The sequence below is a fragment of the Cryptomeria japonica genome, chromosome 3 (assembly GCF_030272615.1).
Source record: "Cryptomeria japonica chromosome 3, Sugi_1.0, whole genome shotgun sequence".
Classification (NCBI taxonomy): domain Eukaryota; kingdom Viridiplantae; phylum Streptophyta; class Pinopsida; order Cupressales; family Cupressaceae; genus Cryptomeria; species Cryptomeria japonica.
The window spans coordinates 192,023,343-192,041,874 of record NC_081407.1 but is presented as its reverse complement, the minus strand read 5'-3'; positions in this window follow the sequence as shown (position 1 = coordinate 192,041,874).

The window sequence follows — 18,532 nt, the reverse complement described above, 5'->3', positions numbered from 1 at the left end:
TGGCATCTGGTATCCCATTGAAAACAGATGTTCTTGTGTAGCAGGTGTGTAACTAGGTGACACTTATCTGCCAGTTGTGCAATGAATCTTCGGATGGATTGTAGTTGTCCTTGTAGTGTCCTTAGTTGACTGATGTTCTTCGGAGGTGGCATGTCCATGATTGCTTTGACTTTGCAGAATCAACCTCGATGCCTTTGCTTGAGACAATGTATCCTAGAAGCTTCCCTGAAGTTACTCCAAAGACACATTTCTTTGGGTTGAGTCGAACATGATATTGTTCCAGTCTGTCAAAGATTTTCTCTAAGATGTCCAAATGACCTTCTCTTGTGAGTGATTTTGCCAGTAAGTTGTCAACATAATCGTCCATTATGGTATGCATCATGTCATGAAAGATGGTGGTCATTGCTCATTGATAGGTTGCTCCTGCATTCTTTAGACCGAAAGGCATTACATTCCAGTAGTATGTGCCCCATGGACATGTGAAGGTTGTCTTATGTTGATCCTCTGGTGCGATCTTTATCTGATTGTACCCTGAAAAGCCATCCATGAGTGAAAGCATGGTATGTCCTGTTGTTAGGTCTACTATTATGTCGATGTTTGGTAGGGGGAAATCATCTTTAGGACATGCTTTGTTCAGATCTCTGAAGTCAGTACAGATACAGATGCCTCCATTTGGTTTGCCAACAGGCACAATATTGGATATCCAATTTGCATAATCAATCAGTCTAATAAAACCCACATCTAGGAGTTTCTTAAGTTCTGCTTTAACTAGTACTGCAATCTGAGGATGCATCTTGCGAAGCTTCTGCTTGATAGGCTTAGCTCCTTCTGCTACTATGAGGTGATGCATGACTAAATCTGGATCAAGACCAGGCATGTTTGCATATGACCATGCAAAGTTAATCTGGCGCTTCTGGAAGAATTTAACAAACTTAGGCTGTTCCTCTTGAGTTAAAAAGAGATGCCAGATTTATGTGGTGAGGTGTTTCAGGAGTCCCCACATTGTATTCTTTTATTTCCTTGATGATAATTATTGATCATTCTTGCTATGTACTAGAGGGGAGGATGTCAAACCTTTCATCCTCAAGCACCTCAAAGAAGTTTTCACCATTGGATACGCTCTTTCTTTTTACTTTTGTGGGATCAAACAGTGCCACAGTGTGGTTTTCACTAGAAGATCCATGTTTTATTGTTATATTTTTGCAGCTGAAAGGTTTGGCATCCGCCCCAAAGTATGTTGCACTATTAAGTTCTATGGCGAATCCAGCTTTGTGATCCTCGCTTGGTATGTTGTCCCGTAATTCCAAAAATTCAATGATTGCCTCATCGTTTTGGAAGTGGTCAAGGCATGGGGGATTAGGTTGGTTCCATTCGATGAGTTCAGGATGGATAATGGGCTCTACCTCATCGATTAGGTTAAGTTTGTTAGATGTGTCAGTGAGGGTTAAGACGTTGTGGTGAAGGTCATTGATGGTACTCTCCCTGTCAGAATCAGGCGTAGGATGTGACGTAGGGTCTGTGGAAGAAGTTTCCAGCTCAGGAACCCAAGAGGTCTTTATCTGTGCTTCTCCGTAAATAGGGATGTCTTTGTGGGGTGGAGGTAGTGATGTGTCTTCCTCATCTGAAGTATTAAGTTGTATGGAATCAAATTCCCACTCATGCGAGTCAGTTTCTGAGTCGCTTTCTAGTAGCCGATTACTGTACCATACTGGGATATCTTTTGAGTTAAACACTGCAGGTGTGATCGGTTGATGTACTTTTGTAGATAAAATGATCGGTGTTGTAGGAAGAATTATAGGGATTAGTGAATCCGATATGGGAAGTATTGGTAGTGTTGAATCTGTTGCTTCTGCTGGAACTGCTAGTGTTGTTGATACTGTTGGGAATTCTGATATAGTTACTGCTGCTGAGAGTGTTATTGATGTTATTGTCATTGCTGATGGTGTTTCTGGTTTGATTAATGGGATGACTAGTGTTGCAGATGGTTTTTTTGGGATTTTTACCCTCAACGGGGCAGTTGCTAAGGTGTTTAATGCTTCTTTTATAATCAAAGGTGACCTCTTTGTAATAGGTTGATATAGTGGTTTGTTGGGTTTCCCTTTAAATCTGAGCTTAGGAAGGATCTCCTTTTGAAATCCCAAGCCTGTGTTATCTTTGGGTTTTAATTCCAGCTGCAGTGGCTCATGTCACCCTTGCTTACAATGCCCCAAAGCACTTTGACCATCATATCCCTTTGCATAATGAGAAGACCTTTTCCATATTGATCAGTGGGAAGCTTAACCTGCAGAATGTCGGTGGCGATAAGATCTTTATAGATCCATTCTGCTAAGTCTTCATCTCTGGTTTCCTCTTCTTAACTCTTTCCAAGGATGAAAGGTGTCAAAGTACATGTTGGTTTGACTAGTGACATTTGAAGTACTTGTTGAGGTTTGCCATGTATTTTAGGAGAAGTGGGCATTTTTCCAACACAAAAGAGTTGGCTTAGATTGTACTCTCCTAGACCTTCCTCTGCTATTTTCATTTTGAGCTTCTCTTGCTTGCGTATAGTGGTGTTTGCACTGGAAAGAGAGGCTGTACTTGCATATGATGTGGAGAAGATGGCTTCTCTATTGTTGGGAACAGTAATCTCTGGTTGATGACTTATGTTATGACAATATGCAAAGGGATTTACATCACCCAGATCGTGATTTCTACACCATTATGCGAGAACTTGATATACTGATGGTAGGTGGATGGAATGGCTTGCATTGCATGTATCCAAGGTCTTCCTAATAATAAATTGTATGGCAGAGGAAGGTCCAGAACTTGATAGATGATGTGTTTTACCATAGGGCCCACTCAGATTGGTAGTACAACAGCTCCTTTGGATGAATGTTCTGCATCATCATAAGCTTTAATTGTGATCTTCTTGAGGGGATCCACTGATTCAATTGCATATCCCAAAGTTGTGACTAATTGTAGTGTACAAATATTCAGGCCTGCTCCATTGTCGATCAAGACTCGCTTGATCCTATGCTGGTTGATAAACCCTTCAATATGGAATGAGGCGTTATGAGGTTGCTGGAAGGATGTGTTGTCACTTTCAGAAAAAGTGAGACAAGGGGATGACCTTAGATTTCCGACCATGGCTTGGAATTGATCTGTATTTAGGTTTGCAGGAACTGACGCCTCTTGGAGAGCTTGATCCAAGATTGTTTTATGGGATGGAGATAGGTGCAATAGCTCTAAGATAGATAACAGTGTGGGTATTTTGTCTAATTGTTCCACAAGGTTATACTGTTTTGGGATAGATGTGGTGCCTTGTGGAGCTACTTTTATGGTAATCTTGCTGCGACGTGTAACAACATTGCAAGTGGAGCTAGGATTTTTGAGGGTAACAGTTGCAATTTGTTCACTGGCATCATACAGGTGATTCACAGTGTAATTATACGCGGCCTGCATATAATCAGTGGTGTTTGTGTTTCATCCCGAAGTGGAAGGACCCCTTTGATCTTGTGATGGAAGTGGATTTTTGAACATGAGATGATCATTGTTTGTTGTTTTTGGGTCATGTCCTTTGATTTCGATTTCACCTCGGTCAATAAGATCCTGAATAAGATCTTTCAATCTGTGACAATTACTTGTCTTATGTCCTTTCCCTTGATGGAAGTCGCAATGTTCAGTATCCCTCCACCATGAAGGTTTGACTTGAGGTTCATAATTTGACATTTTGGGTAAGGTCACCAGATTTTGAGAAACCAATTGGCATAACACTGTTTCAATGGGTTCCCCTAAGGGAGTGTATGTTCATTTTGGTTTGAAATTTTGTTGACGTTGTCTAGGTTCCTCTTGAGATGTGGTGCGTCCTTGATTTGGAGGAGAAACTGTGTTATTCTTGGGTGGGGGGTTCTGTCCTGCAAATTGAACCATAGGTTGTGCACTTTTGATAGTTCTTGCATCCACAACCCCGTCGTTGATGATGTTTTTGTTTTTTTTCCAGAAGCTAGGCTTGTCACTATTGAAGCGTGGACGAGGGCCATCATTTGGCTCATTGTATATTTTGATAAGTCCTTTCTTGATGAGAGTCTGCTCACATTTTAAGCCTTTGGTGATCATGTCATTGAAAGAGTCTGTGTCTTTCACGTCTAGGTGAAATTCCATTTCTTCGTTTAAGTTGGAAATAAATATTTCCACTAGTTCTTGTTCAGGTAACTGAAGAGAACGTCTACTAGACATTTGACGCCACCGTTGTAGAAAGACTGAAAATAGTTCACCTGGTTTTTGTTTAGTGTTACATAGATCAGCCATGGTGATATCACGTTCAATGTTGTGTGAGTAATGTGCCAGGAACTTCTAGATGAGTTCTTCAAATGTTCTAATGCCACCTGGTAATCAGGAAAACCATGATGTGGTTGTTCCTCCCAAACTCTGGGGAAAAAGGTGCATTAGGTACGTATCTTCGTATGCCACTTCGCGGCAAGCTGAATGGAATTCTCGAACATGATCACAAGGATCTCCTTTTCCTCTATATTTTTCAAACTTGAGTGTTTTGAACCCTCATGGAAAAGGTGGCATATCAAGATTCCTATCAAAAGGATAGGGACAAATGTCATTGAGTGAAAATTGATTAGTTTTCACACTACTATGAAGTTGTTGGGCGAGATTTTCAACTTGTTGCCTCAACATCTCTATTTCATTTGGAGGAGGAGGAGGTGGTGGATTACCTTGATGAAGGTTGTATCTGATGGGATCTCGACCTCTTTCTTCCTTATTGCGACTTTGTCATTCTGATGGTTGTCTTAGTTGTGCAACGTCAAAGTCAGAGGGTAGTTTAGTCCCTTCTTGAGCAAGTCTTAAAAAGTGAGCATACGCATTGCTCCTGATTATTTCATCAAAAATTCTATTAAAAGGAGGGTTGTGTTGTGCCCTTTCTATTTCTGCAGGAGTAGGAGTACTTGGGTTGTCATCATTTACATTTCCTCCAAGGGCTTCTTGGAATTCATTGATATTTTCCTCCTCTTCCTCTTCAATTTCTTGTTGTCTAGACCTAGATCTGGTGTGAGCCATTTTGTTTACAATTTTTTGTTGAAGTTGGGTGAAAATGATGATGAGTTGTTGATGAAATGAGAGATTTATGTTTGGTGGGGTGTTTAGCATATGAATCTCTAGCACTAAAGGTAGATATTACCAAAGTCCTTTCTTGAATTCATTGTTGTGTTTGATTGACAATGTTTGGTGTGATAAGGTTTAGAGGGATCTGAGATGTGTTACAAATCCAACTACCTAGTAATGAAAGGATTCACTCATAGACTAGTTTTAACCTGTGTAGAAATGCCTCTTTAGGATGAGTTTATCCTAGATGTCGAGACACTCTAAAAGTGATGTATTGTGTTTGATTCAAGCAATATCTAAAGAGAACTTAGGATAAAAACCTCTTGATGCTTTGAGAGTTGAAATGGATTGATGATGTGTGAATGGGGTATGGATGAAATTTTTAACTTCAATAGAAACTTCGTGTTACATAAGCAACAAACTCTTCCTCTTCCCTTTCAGGGGTTGGTGGTTCTTCTCGAGCTACATTGTATGTGATTCAAATGTCTGGAAAGAAATCAGGGTTGATCTTGCCTCCTTTACTTTTGTGATAACTCAAAGCTCTATATTGCATAAAAGCTCTATGGTTCAATGACTCTTGATCAAATTCGTCTGATTTCCCTTGAAGATAAAGATGCATGTGACGCAAAAAGGCTCTATGAGAGACAAAGATTTGTCTATTAAGATAGAATAATTTCCTCCTTTTGATTAAAGCCTTTGAGCTCAATGGTCTTCTTTTCAAGTTGATATGTTGATGAAGATTCTTCTTTCTCAAGATGTGAAGAATGGTCATATAGTTTGATACTCTTGCTTTTTGTTTTTGATCTTTTTGTTGGTATTTTGAAAATGTTTATGTTGGATGAATACTTTGTTTTTGGAATTGATTTTTTATGTTTCTTTGACAAGAAAACAAAGCAAGCACACAAACACAAGAATGTTGCCTCAAAAGGCACAAGTAAGTGTGGATCTAGATCAACCCAATCCTTGGACTTTTATGACCCTTTCCTTCAAATGTATTTTAGGTGTTTTCCAAAGTCTGAAGTCGGCTCAATTTTTACTAGTCTGACACAAAATGAAGACACTTCAAATACTCTTTATCCCTAAGGTCAAATGGCCAGTTGCGATAATTTCAGCCCACATCTTGATATTTCTTCGACTTTGGTATTACATACCTTATGACTCCCGTCGTGGCAAGTGAGGATGTGATATACTAAGTCTTGCACGAGCATAACAAAAAGATGATCCCTATGATGTGGGAGTCATCACTTTCATCAAACCACAAGTGACTTTTCAAAAATCTATGTTTCTACTCAAGGAAATATGTATGGTGAGTATCTTGGGAGCAAAACCTTCTATGCTCTTGCACTGAATTTATCACAAATATCCTCAATCAATAGAACGGGTGGGCTACTACTTAAAGGTGTTTAGTATTGTTTGATGTTTTTGGACATAAGTTCATTCTGCAGTGACTCATTTAAGAGCCTTGTAACTTGTGGTGGGGCCCATTTGTCCTTTCGGCAAGTTACACTATAGGAACAGCTATACCCAAGGCTACTATTTTCGCTCTCACCTGATTTCTATAGCGGCTCGAAGGATTTACCGTGTGAGGTCATTCCTAAGAGTGATGTATCTCTTGGCAAGCTTCTCTTAAAAAGATAAAATTTGAGTGTTACTAACACTTTTCTCTTGCACCTAGGACCACAAGAGCCAAGGGAGAGGATAGTGTGTGTTAGAAGTAGGACCACTCGACCAACTCTTTTGCACAAGTGTGACAAACACGAAATGCACTTGTTCTTTTTAACTTGTCATTGCAATGGTGTTCTATCTACTTAGAGATGTTGATCCAACAACCATGATGTTCTTTTCAACTTTAGAGGCAATATGTTTGAGTAAACTAGAATTTGAAAATCCTGGTCAACTTAATGAAAAACACGTTTGCATGAAGTAAAATTGTTTTGAGAATAACTTTGACAAATTTGGGATTCTTTTTAATTTGCACAAAATAAAGTGTTGATTATGAATTTTAGTTTGATGCAAGAAGTAAAATTTGTCTTGTTTTGTTTTAAGCACCAAAATAGAGTGTATCCCTAACTTGCAATGAAAGCAAATTTGTTTTGTTGATTTTTAGAGCACCAAATGAAATGTGGAATCCTAACTTGCAAGTAATGAAATTTGTGTTGTGAATTTTATAGCACCAAAACAAAATGGATCCTAACTAGCAAGGAATGAAATTTGTGTTGTGAATTTTAGAGCATCAAATGAAAAAATTTAACTTGAAACAACAAAAGGAGTTAGTTTAAACCTGCACATGAAGCAAAAAGTTAGTAAAATCCGACCATATGGTGGGCTTCCACAAGCCTAAGAAAATTTATTTTATTGGTTACATGGCCTTTTTTACAACGTTCTGTTACAATAGTGCCACAATGTGTGAAAACAGAAGCACTACTTAACACAAACGCACTAAAATGACGACAAAAGCGCTAAACTAAAAACTTTAACAGCAAAAACAAGTGCACAAAAACACGGACAAATGCGCTACTTAAGACTCAAAAATGCTAGTATATGGACAATAGCGCTAAATTTGAGACAATACCGCTATTGTAAATACAATAGCGTTAGAATATCAAATTGTAATAGCACTAAAGTGCGAGCAAAAGCGCCAAAGCGCGACCTGTGTGTCAAGCTAAACAGTCAAAAGTTAGTTTTGAAAACAAAAAAATGTTGTTGGGTGTTGGATTCACGTCGGGTTCACCAAATGATGCTCTACGAAATGGACAATTGTTAGATTAGAACCTGTGGTCGTATAACACACAAAAACAACAAGAAACAAGGATCAAAGTTAGTGTTATTCAACCAAAAACTAATCTAAGTAGGCATATCAAAAGAGACACTAAAAACATGCTAAAGTATTTAACTATGGAAACAAATATAACAAGGCATCTCCAAATTTCTTTTAACATGCTCTTAGCTCCTCCTCCCTTGTTCCTCTCCTCTCCAAGTTCCAAATTAGTGTAGCTCTCAGCAGCTTTTTGCACTATGGATGCTTATGGAGGTTCAAGATTATAGATGATTACTCTAAATACTATGCAAATATGAATAAGCTAGAAATGAGATTATTATCTAATCTAGTGTTGATTTTAATCCAAAAGAGTGAATATGAGTAAGATATGCTAAATGCTCTCTAAAATTCTCTATAACTTAGATGCATACAAGTTTTAAGGATCTGGATTATGAAGAAATGGGCTCTATTTCTAGGGAAAATGGAGCAATGGATGGTTGAGATTGAGTAATCTCAACAAGGGTCAGGATTGAATGATATTCAATCCATGGGAGGGCTTTCAACCCAATGCTAGGATGACAAGTGTCAACATGAGAGGGGTTGAGAGGAGAGGGAATAAGCATTAAATGTTTGACATGACCTGAGGGTTAACTTGGGAGTTAAGGTCAAGGTTGGGTTGAGTGAATAAATTCTTTATTCAAAGAATAAAGCTTTTATCCAATGGATAAACTCTTGTGCAAAGGTTAAAGGGATAACCATGGTCAAAGCAATAAATGCTTGAGGAGACACATGAGTCACATGAGGGTTGAGTTAAAGGTTAACCATAAATGGTCATGTAAGAGCCATAAGTGGTTTGGAAGACTTTAGAGGTTAAATTGTTGAACACACAAAGCATTTAATGCTTTTCAAAGACTTTGGAGTCTTTGAGAAGTGACTTCAAGTTGCTTAGGAATGTGACAATATTTAGGGGATGGATTAGGTTAATTAGGAAGGGATTAGAAGAATCTAGAAGGGGATTAGGATTGCAAGTGGATTTGGTGGGTGAGGAAAAATAGGATTTTAATTAAAATAAAATTAATTTATTTCAATAAATAGGTGCAAGTTGTATTTGTAGGAAAATGCAAGTGGGGGGATTTAATGACTTAAATAAATGTTTTATTTAGTTTATTTAAAAGAAGAAAGGGGATTAAATTGAATAAATAGGATTTATTCATTTAATTGATTGTGAATTTGGTTTAATGAATTAATTAAAATAAATTGAATAATTTATTTAATTAATAGGAGAATGTTTGAAGATGAATTAATTAAATATTAATTTAATTAACTGATGGCTAGTGGATTTTTATTCAAATAAATAGAAAATGTTCATTTAATTAAACTGGACAGATTTATGTGACTACAAAATCAATTACAAAATAAGTCTTGATGTGATACAATATGTCGGCCTCAATACATTTACATATTATCTAATCAATAAGCCATTTCCAAAACATGTTGTGCTGATCTGGAACATGATATCTTGTACCGGTCCATAACCTAGACCTATCTATCGGTTAAAGAAAATATGTCAGCCCGATTAGACCAATAAGAAAAACACCAAATCCAAACATCCAATCCATGTCTTCGACATAACCAAATGATCTCCAGATGATAACAAGTTATCATCACTGCTAGTGAATAATATATCTTGCTGGTGAAGCATATACCGATGACTGTGCATAAGCCAATATCCATGTCAGGACCACAATGTGTCGTTTCAACAATAAACCAATATAACCAAAGTACCAAATCAATAATGTAGACATCAATGACAAAACCAATGCAACACATGACGAAGTCATCCATAATACCAACAATCTCTCCCTTTGGCATTGATGGCAACACTAGATGGAAAAACATCTAAGTGACAAAAATAGAATCCCAAAAACCAACAAACCAATAATCTCCCAAAATAAATCAATACCAGAAATCAAAACCAAAATACATCTCTCCAAGTACAATATTTTTCCATAGATATCTCTCCGCCTTTGACATCAAATGCCAAAGCAGTTAAGAATCAAAACATAACATACAACTAACTACCCCCCCTGAGCAATAGCTCTCCTTCATCAAAGCCGGAAAAATATTTTTATGTTAGTCCCTGTCGGTTTGATGCTAATCTTCAACATCTAAGTTTTTATCAGTGGGGAAATTACCCCAAGCTGCTCTCTGAGAAATTCAAGTGTTTCCTTAGGCAAAGTCTTTGTAAAAATATCTGCAATTTGCTCTTTAGTATTCACAGAAACCAATCTCACTTCATTTGCTTCAACATTCTCTTTCAAAAAATTATACTTAATAGAAACATGCTTTGTCTTAGAGTGAAATACTGGATTCTTTGATATATCAATTGTTGCTATATTATCACAATGAATAATTATCGGTTCTTTGCATTTTACCTTGATATCCTTCAACAATTGCTTGATCCATAATACCTAAGTGCAATTAGTTGCTGCTGCAACATATTCTGCTTCTGATGTAGATAATGATGTACAACTTTGCTTCTTGTCGATCCATGAAATAAATCTTCTATTACGAAAGAATGCACCACCAATGGTACTTTTTATGTCATCTACATCTCTTGCCCAATTAGCATCTGTATATGCACATAACTCAAAATTTTCATCCTTAAGATACCATAAACAAAGATTTGTTGTGCCTTGTAGGTATCGGAAAATCCTTTTTAGGGTTGATTCATGATTTTCTTTAGGATTACTTTGAAATCTAGATACAATACACATTGCATTCATTATATCAGGTCTAGTTTTTGTCAAATACAGTAATCCTCCAATCATAGATTTGTACCTTGTCGGATTAATAGGAGATGAGTCATCTTTTAATGTCAATTTATCAGTTGTAGTCATAGGAGTGCTTACCGGTTTGGAGTTTTCCATACCAAATTTCTTCAAGAGTTCCTTCAAGTATTTTGTTTGACATATGAATATACCTCTATCTGTTTGTGAAATCTACAAACCTAGAAAAAAATTATCTCTCCAATCATAGACATTTCAAACTCTTCCTACATCTTGTTAGCAAAATCTTTACATAATCCTTCTTCACCTCCAAAAATGATATCATCCACAAATACTTCAATAACCAAAATGTCATCATTAGTGATTCTGTAATACAAATTACTATCAGCATTACCTTTTGTGTATCCAAGCTTTAAAAGATATTTATCCAATCTAGCATACCAAGCTCTGGGATCTTGCTTCAATCCATATAAAGTTTTCCTTAACCTGCAAACCATATCCTTATCATCTGTCAAAGAAAATCCATCAGGCTATTCAATGTAAACTTCCTCTTCAAGATCTCCATTCAAAAATGTACATTTTGCATCCATCTGATAAACTTTATAGTTCTTGTGAGTTGCAAATGCAAGAAATAGTCTTATAGCTTCAATTCTGGCTACCGGTGCAAAGGTTTCATTATAATCAATTCCTTCTTTATGAGAATAACCTTTACAAACTAATATTTCTTTGTTTCTGATTACTTCACCATCCTCATTAAGTTTATTTCTATATACCAATTTAGTTCCAATTACTTTTTTATTTTTAGGTCGGGGAACTAATGTCCAAGTATTACTCTTTTCAATCTGTTCTAATTCATCTTCCATTGCTTTTATCCAATGTTTATCTTGGCCTTCTTCAACAATTGATGCTGGTTCAACTTGAGAAATTAAACATACCTCTTCATCGGCCAATCTTCCTCTTGTCATAACACCTTGATTTTTATTTTCAATTATCTGATTCTCTGAATGATTCAATCTTACATACCTGGGTTTATTCACATGTTGTTGTTCTTCAGTCACAGTTGAGTTTTCTGATGATGTCGGTGTGACTGGTTCTTCACTATGTACCAATGCAATCTATGTTGGTTCATTTATAGTCATTTCAACTGTCGGTTCTACAAATCTTGATTCACCTCTAAAATGTTCATCTATCTTCACATTACTACTTTCAATGATTTTCTGCAATCTTTTATTATAACATCTATATGCCTTGCTTTTAGATGAATAACCAAGAAATATTCCTTCATCACTTCTAGGATCAAATTTGCCAATAAACTCATCTCTCCTAATATAACATTTTCTTCCAAATATTCTAAAGTATATAAGAGTAGGAGTATGACCAAACCATAGTTCATAAGGGGTCTTACCAGTTTCACCTTTGATGTGAACTCTGTTGAAAGTATAAACCGTTGTATTCACTACTTCTCTCCAGTACACATGAGGAATATTTGCTTACATCATCATGGTTCTAGTTGTATCTAGTATAGTTATGTTCTTCCTTTCCACAACTCTATTATGTTGGGGTGTCCGGGGTGCTGATAATTGTCTTTTGATTCCATTTTCTTCACAAAATGAATTGAATTCCCTAGATGTAAATTCTCCTCCTTGATCAGATCTCAAACATTTTATTTTCTTATTGGTTTCATTCTCTACCATTGTCTTGTATATCTTGAATCTTCCAAAAGCTTTTGATTTCTCCCTAAGAAAAGTAACCCAACACATTCTAGAATAATAATCAATTATTAGCATAAAGTATCTATCACCTTGAAGACTTCTTGTTCTTGTTAGACCACATAAATCGGTATGAATTAAATCAAGAATATTATTGGATTTCTCATAAATTCTCTTAAATGTTGTTCTAACTTGCTTTCCCATTTGACATTGCTTACATACCAAATTATGAGGTTTCACAATCCTAGGTAAATCCCTTACTGCCTTAGTTGAACTGATATTTACAATGTAATCAAAATTCACATGACGGAGTCTTTTATGCCATAACCAATTTTCATCAATGTGAGAAATCAAACATGTCTTATCACTGGTATTCAAATGAAAGATATTACCTTTAGTCTAATTACCAGTTGCAATCTCCAATCCATTTCTGTTTATGATTTTGCATTTTCCATTCTTGAATTGTAACTAAAATCCTTTCTCCACTAACTAACCAAAACTCAAAAGATTATGCTTTAAACCTTCTACATAATAAACATTGTCAGTAATGTGCTTACCATTCAAAGATATAGTGCCTCTTCCTTTGATTGAACAAGCTTTGTCATCTCCAAATCTTACTAGACCTCCATTACATTCCCTAAATGATAAGAATTTGTTTTTATCACCAGTCATATGATGCAAGAATCCACTATCAATGATCCATTTATCCTTTTCTTCAATTTTAGCTGCCAGTGCCTGGTCTACCGGTTTGACAATAGGTGTCGACTGATCTTCTTTTATTGCAACAAATGCCCATCCACTATCTGCTGGATCTTCATCTAAATCATCTGTAACACCTTCATCTGCATAGTAACATGACTTATCTCTATTTTTCTTAAATCTATATCTTTGATACTTAGGGTTAGGCTTATATGTTCTCCTTGCTTCCTCTCTTAATCTTGCATGTCTATCAAGACACCTAGATGCTATATGACCAACTTTATTGCAATTAAAACATTTGAAAGGTGCTTTACCTTCATACTTACATCCTGTTGGACCTTTAGGCATCTTCCTTGCAAATAGTTCTTCAAGTTCTTTAAGTTCTTCATTTTCTCTTCTCATATCTTCAAGTTCTTTTGCATAAAGTGTTTTCCAATCAATTTTGTCAGATGATGATGATGATGATGATGATGATGATGATGATGATGATGATGATGATGATGATGCTTTGAAAGCTAAACCAGTTTTGACTGTAGCAACAGGACCAAACTCTTCAAGCTCAAATGTTGAAAGTTTTCCAACCAAAGTATCTCTAGAAACTGATGTATTAGGCATTGTTCTCAACTCATTGATAGCAGTCACTTTCATTTATAAGCCGATGGAAAAGCTCTTAAAAATTTAGAAACAATTTCATCTTCACTTAAACATCCTCCACAACATTGTATTCCTAAAACAATTTCATTAACTCTTTCCATAAATACATAAATTCTTTCATCTTCTTCCATTTTTAAATTTTCATACCTGACCCGGTAACATTCCAGTTTTGCAATTTTGACAGTGGTATCTCCTTCATTCAATGTTTCTAGCTTATCCCAAATAGCTTTAGCAGTAGATCGGTCTGATAATCCCATGGATTTGTTGATCTGATAATGCGCTCAGAAGTGCTTCTCTTGCTTTGCAATCATTCTCCAAGTCCTTAGCTAATGTCGGTGGATGAGGGTGATACAGAGTACAACCAACATAGCTATTCTTTGTAACCTCCCATATATCTCTTCCAATGTAGTTCAGGTGTGTTTCCATTTTGATCTTCCATATACCATAATTAGTTCCATCAAGTTTCAAACTATCCTTCCTGAAAATGTTTTCTGCCATAGGATCTCCTCAAGCTATTAGGCTTCCACAAAAACAGGACTAAGCTCTGATACCAATTGTTAGGAACCGGAAGGACAACTGAGAGGGGGGGTGAATCAGTTGTCAATAAATTACAACCCATAACCAATTAATCCAACTTAAAACTTAGTGTTGTTAAAAAAAACTTAATGTGGGTGAAATAGATTAACAGTTATATTAATACCGGTGTAACTTAATGCATGAAACAGAAAGAGAAACAACATCCACGACACATGACATAGAGATTTTGACGTGGAAACCTGGTAAGAGGAAAAACCACAGTGGGAAACCTTACCCACAATCAGATGATACTATTGCAGATAGTAAGTGTATACAAATGGGGTATGCACATGCAGAAAGGCCAACCGCCTAGAGCTCACTACTCAATCACAAAATAGGAGTCACACTGACTACAGTTGGATGGTTAATTCCAATGATAATGTACTGCTTCATAATAGCATCTACAATGTTGGATTCAGTACTAGTTTAAGCTCTTACCATGAGTGCCAAACACCTTCATAACCTTTCCTTCAACCTTCAGATATGTCTGCGTGATTCGCACAAGGATCTTCTTATTTTTTCTCTTCAATATTTGCACACACTCATAATATATGATCTTCAATAAGATCTTACAATTATATATACAAAACCCTAAGACCTTATCATAAGGTCGGCTCACTAAAGATATTACAATTAAATAAATTACAAAATAAGTCTTGATGTGATACAATATGTTGGCCTCAATACATTTACATATTATCCAATCCATAAACGATTTCCAAAACGTGTTATGTTGATCTGGAACAAGATATCTTGTACTGGTTCATAACCTAGACCTATCTGTCAGTTAAAGCAAATATGTCAACCCGATCAGACCAATAAGAAAAAAAAAACAAATCCAAAATTCCAATCCATGGCTTTCCCATAACCAAATGATCTCCAGATGATAACAAGTTATCATCATTGCCGGTGAACAATTTATCATATTGGTGAAGCATATACAAGTGACTGTGCATAAGCCAATATCCATGTCGGCACCACAATGTGTCGGTTCAACAATAAACCAATATAACCAGAGTGCCAAATAAACAATGTAGACCTCCAAGAAGATAAGTGTTGACATCAATGACAAAACCAATGCAACACATGACGATGTCATCAATAATACCAACAACCTCTCCAATGCTTTCCGGTGTAGGCCATTCGACAATTACTTTCACCTTCTCAGGGTCCATCTTCAGTCCATCAGCAGATATCACAAATCCCAAATAGACTAACTCTTCCTTCATGAAAGTACACTTCTTAATATTTATCAGCAACTTCTCTTCTCTCAACCTCTGTAAAACTTATCTCAAATGCAACAATTGCTCCGATTTTGTCTTACTAAAAATCAGAATGTCATTCAAATAAGCAATAACAAACTTACCCAATAATTTCTTCAATACCTCATTCATTAACCTCATGAAAGTACTTGGTGCATTAGTTAACCCAAAAGGCATCACCAATCATTCATATTGTCCTTCATTTGTCTTGAATGCAGTTTTCTACTCATCTCCTTCTTTGATCCTGATCTGATGATATCCACTCTTCAAATCTATCTTTGTAAAGTATTTGACTCCACTCAAATAGTCCATTATGTCATCCATCCTAGGAAAAGGAAACTGATATTTCACTGTGATCTTGTTTATTTCTCTAGAATCAATACACATCCTCCATTCTCCATTCTTCTTAAGTGATAATACTACTAGTACTACACAAGGGCTCAAACTTTCTCTAATCAAACCTTTCTTCAGCAACTCCTACACTTGTCTATTCAACTCTTCATTATCTGTTGGTGTCATCCAATGTGCAGCTTTGTTAGGAAAACTAGCTCTGGGAATCAGATCCATACGATGACTTATACTTCTCACCGATGGTAATCCATCAGGCACATTCTCTAAAATGATGTCTTCATATTCTGTCAGCAACTCCTTTATCTCCTCTGATTTTTCTTCTTCATGCTCTAGATTCTGAGTCTTCTTAGGAACTAAGGCAAAACACACATTCTCATGTCTCTTTCCATCAAAGAATTTCCTTCCATCCACCAAATAGATTCTTGCATTCGTACAAACTTCACTCTTCAAAGGCTCCTCCAAGGGTAACAATGTTTGCTTCATCCCATTTGCCACAATAGTGTATATGTTCTTCCTCCCATCATGTGTTGTCTATCTATCAAACTGCCAAGGTCTACCCAACAAAAGGTGACAAATATCCATCGACATAATATCACACAAGACTTCATCATGATAATTCCCAATTTTCAATTTTACCAAACATTGCTCACTTATTAACAACTTATGTTCATCTTGAATCCATGCTATATGATAAGGCTTAGGGTGTTTCAATATTTCCAAGTTTAACTTATTCACCATCTCCTCTGAAACAAGGTTATCTGAACTACCACTATCAATAACAACTTTACAGCACTTATCGTATACCTTACATCTAGTCTTGAAATTTCTCCTCAGCAAGGGCTCTTCATCTTCTCTGGTATGACTCAAAAATCTCCTCATCATCAACAGTTCTCCATCTTCCGGTTTGTTAGTTAATCCGGTGAGGTTTTCTTCCACCACTATTGCTCTTCTGTTATTCTTTGTCTTCTTACATTTGAATGCATGATGTCCTTCTCCTCCACAATTATTTAAAGTGCCTCTAAACACTCTCTTGTCTTGTATTCTATCATCTTTTCCAAAATTCTCATTCTAGTAACCCTAAGGTTCTCTTCTCTGGTAGAAATTTCTATCATACTTCCCGTATGAACTACCATCCTTTCTTACTTCCTTGTCCTTGTTCCGATCTGTACAGGTACCTCTTCCTCTAGTATATCCTCTTCCTCCTTGAAATCTTCCTCCGGTAAATCTTCCACCTCTACCTCTTTATCTTTCCTCATGTCTTTTGTTCAACTTCTCTTCCGCTTTCAAGGCATACTGGTAAGCTTCTTCAACACTCTGCAAATTGATCAAGCTGATTTCATCTTGTATAGACATCGACAATCGATTCAAATATCTAGCAACTTGTTCAACTTCATCATCAACATGTCCAGATCTGATATTCAACTTGTAAAATGCTTCGGTATACTCCTTCACACTAGATTCCTTCTGCTTCAAATTCTGCAACTTTTGGAACAAATTCACTTGATAATCAACTAGCATAAACTTTGATTTTAACTTTGTAACCATTCGATCCCATGTTTTGATCTTCTCTTTACCTCTTCTCTATCTATCAACTTGTAAATGTTCCCACGAAAGAGATGCATGACCTTTCAACCGGGTACAAGCATACTTCACCTTCCTTTCCTCTGTGGTGTTCCCAAAATCAAAATATTTCTCCATCTTTGAGATCCAATCCATCAATTCATCTGAGTCCAACTTCCCATCATATTCCAGTGGGGTAAAATGTGGTTTGGTATTCGCCCTACTCAAAACCCTCTCTTCATCTGGATCGATCTCCGGTGGATTTACTTGTTCTGTCGGGGCTTCTTCTTCTTCATCTTCGCTTACATATTCAATATGTCGACCTCTTGTCTATGTTGTCTCAATGGATTCCAACCAGGCTGCAATTCCTTACAACATTTCCATCACAACAGGGTCTGCATTCCCACGCGCTCCACCATTCCTATTTCCTCTTTGCGCCATCTTCACGCTAGTCCTCTACAACTGTAGGTCGGATCCACAATCCACCACCCCACAACAAAATTTCTCAAGACAATGCAATCTCTGAAACGAAATTGCTCTAATGCCACTTGGTGCAGTCACTAGTTAGGAGGGACCTCAACGAGATCAGTTTGGACCGGTCAGCAAGAGTGAACACAACAAAAACAAAAGGATATGATGGAGGCAATGCATAACAGATTGAATTATATCATTAAAATTGATTACAACCAATCGGTAACAACTGGGTTATAGAAATTGGCTCACAGGCTTGCTAAAACATGCTCAAAATATAGAACAGGTCACAACAGGGACCTCAAACTTAAGATTTTGCTTCAATGTTTTGTCTAACTGTTTCGATTACATTTTATTACTCTATTACAATGGTTTATATGATCCAAGGGGATCCAGACGGCCCAGAAAGGGATCAAAACCCAGAGAACAAGACCTAACATGTAAAGCCAACAAGGTCAGCCTCCACCAAAGAAATTCCTCTGAAAAATCCAAAGGATGAATTGAGAGTCAAAGAGAAGGTTGGCCACACACCAAGGAACATTGGAATCAAGGCTCAAGGCTTCGCAAGCTATGGAAGGGATCCGGTAGATCTCCAATGCAAAATAGGTCCAG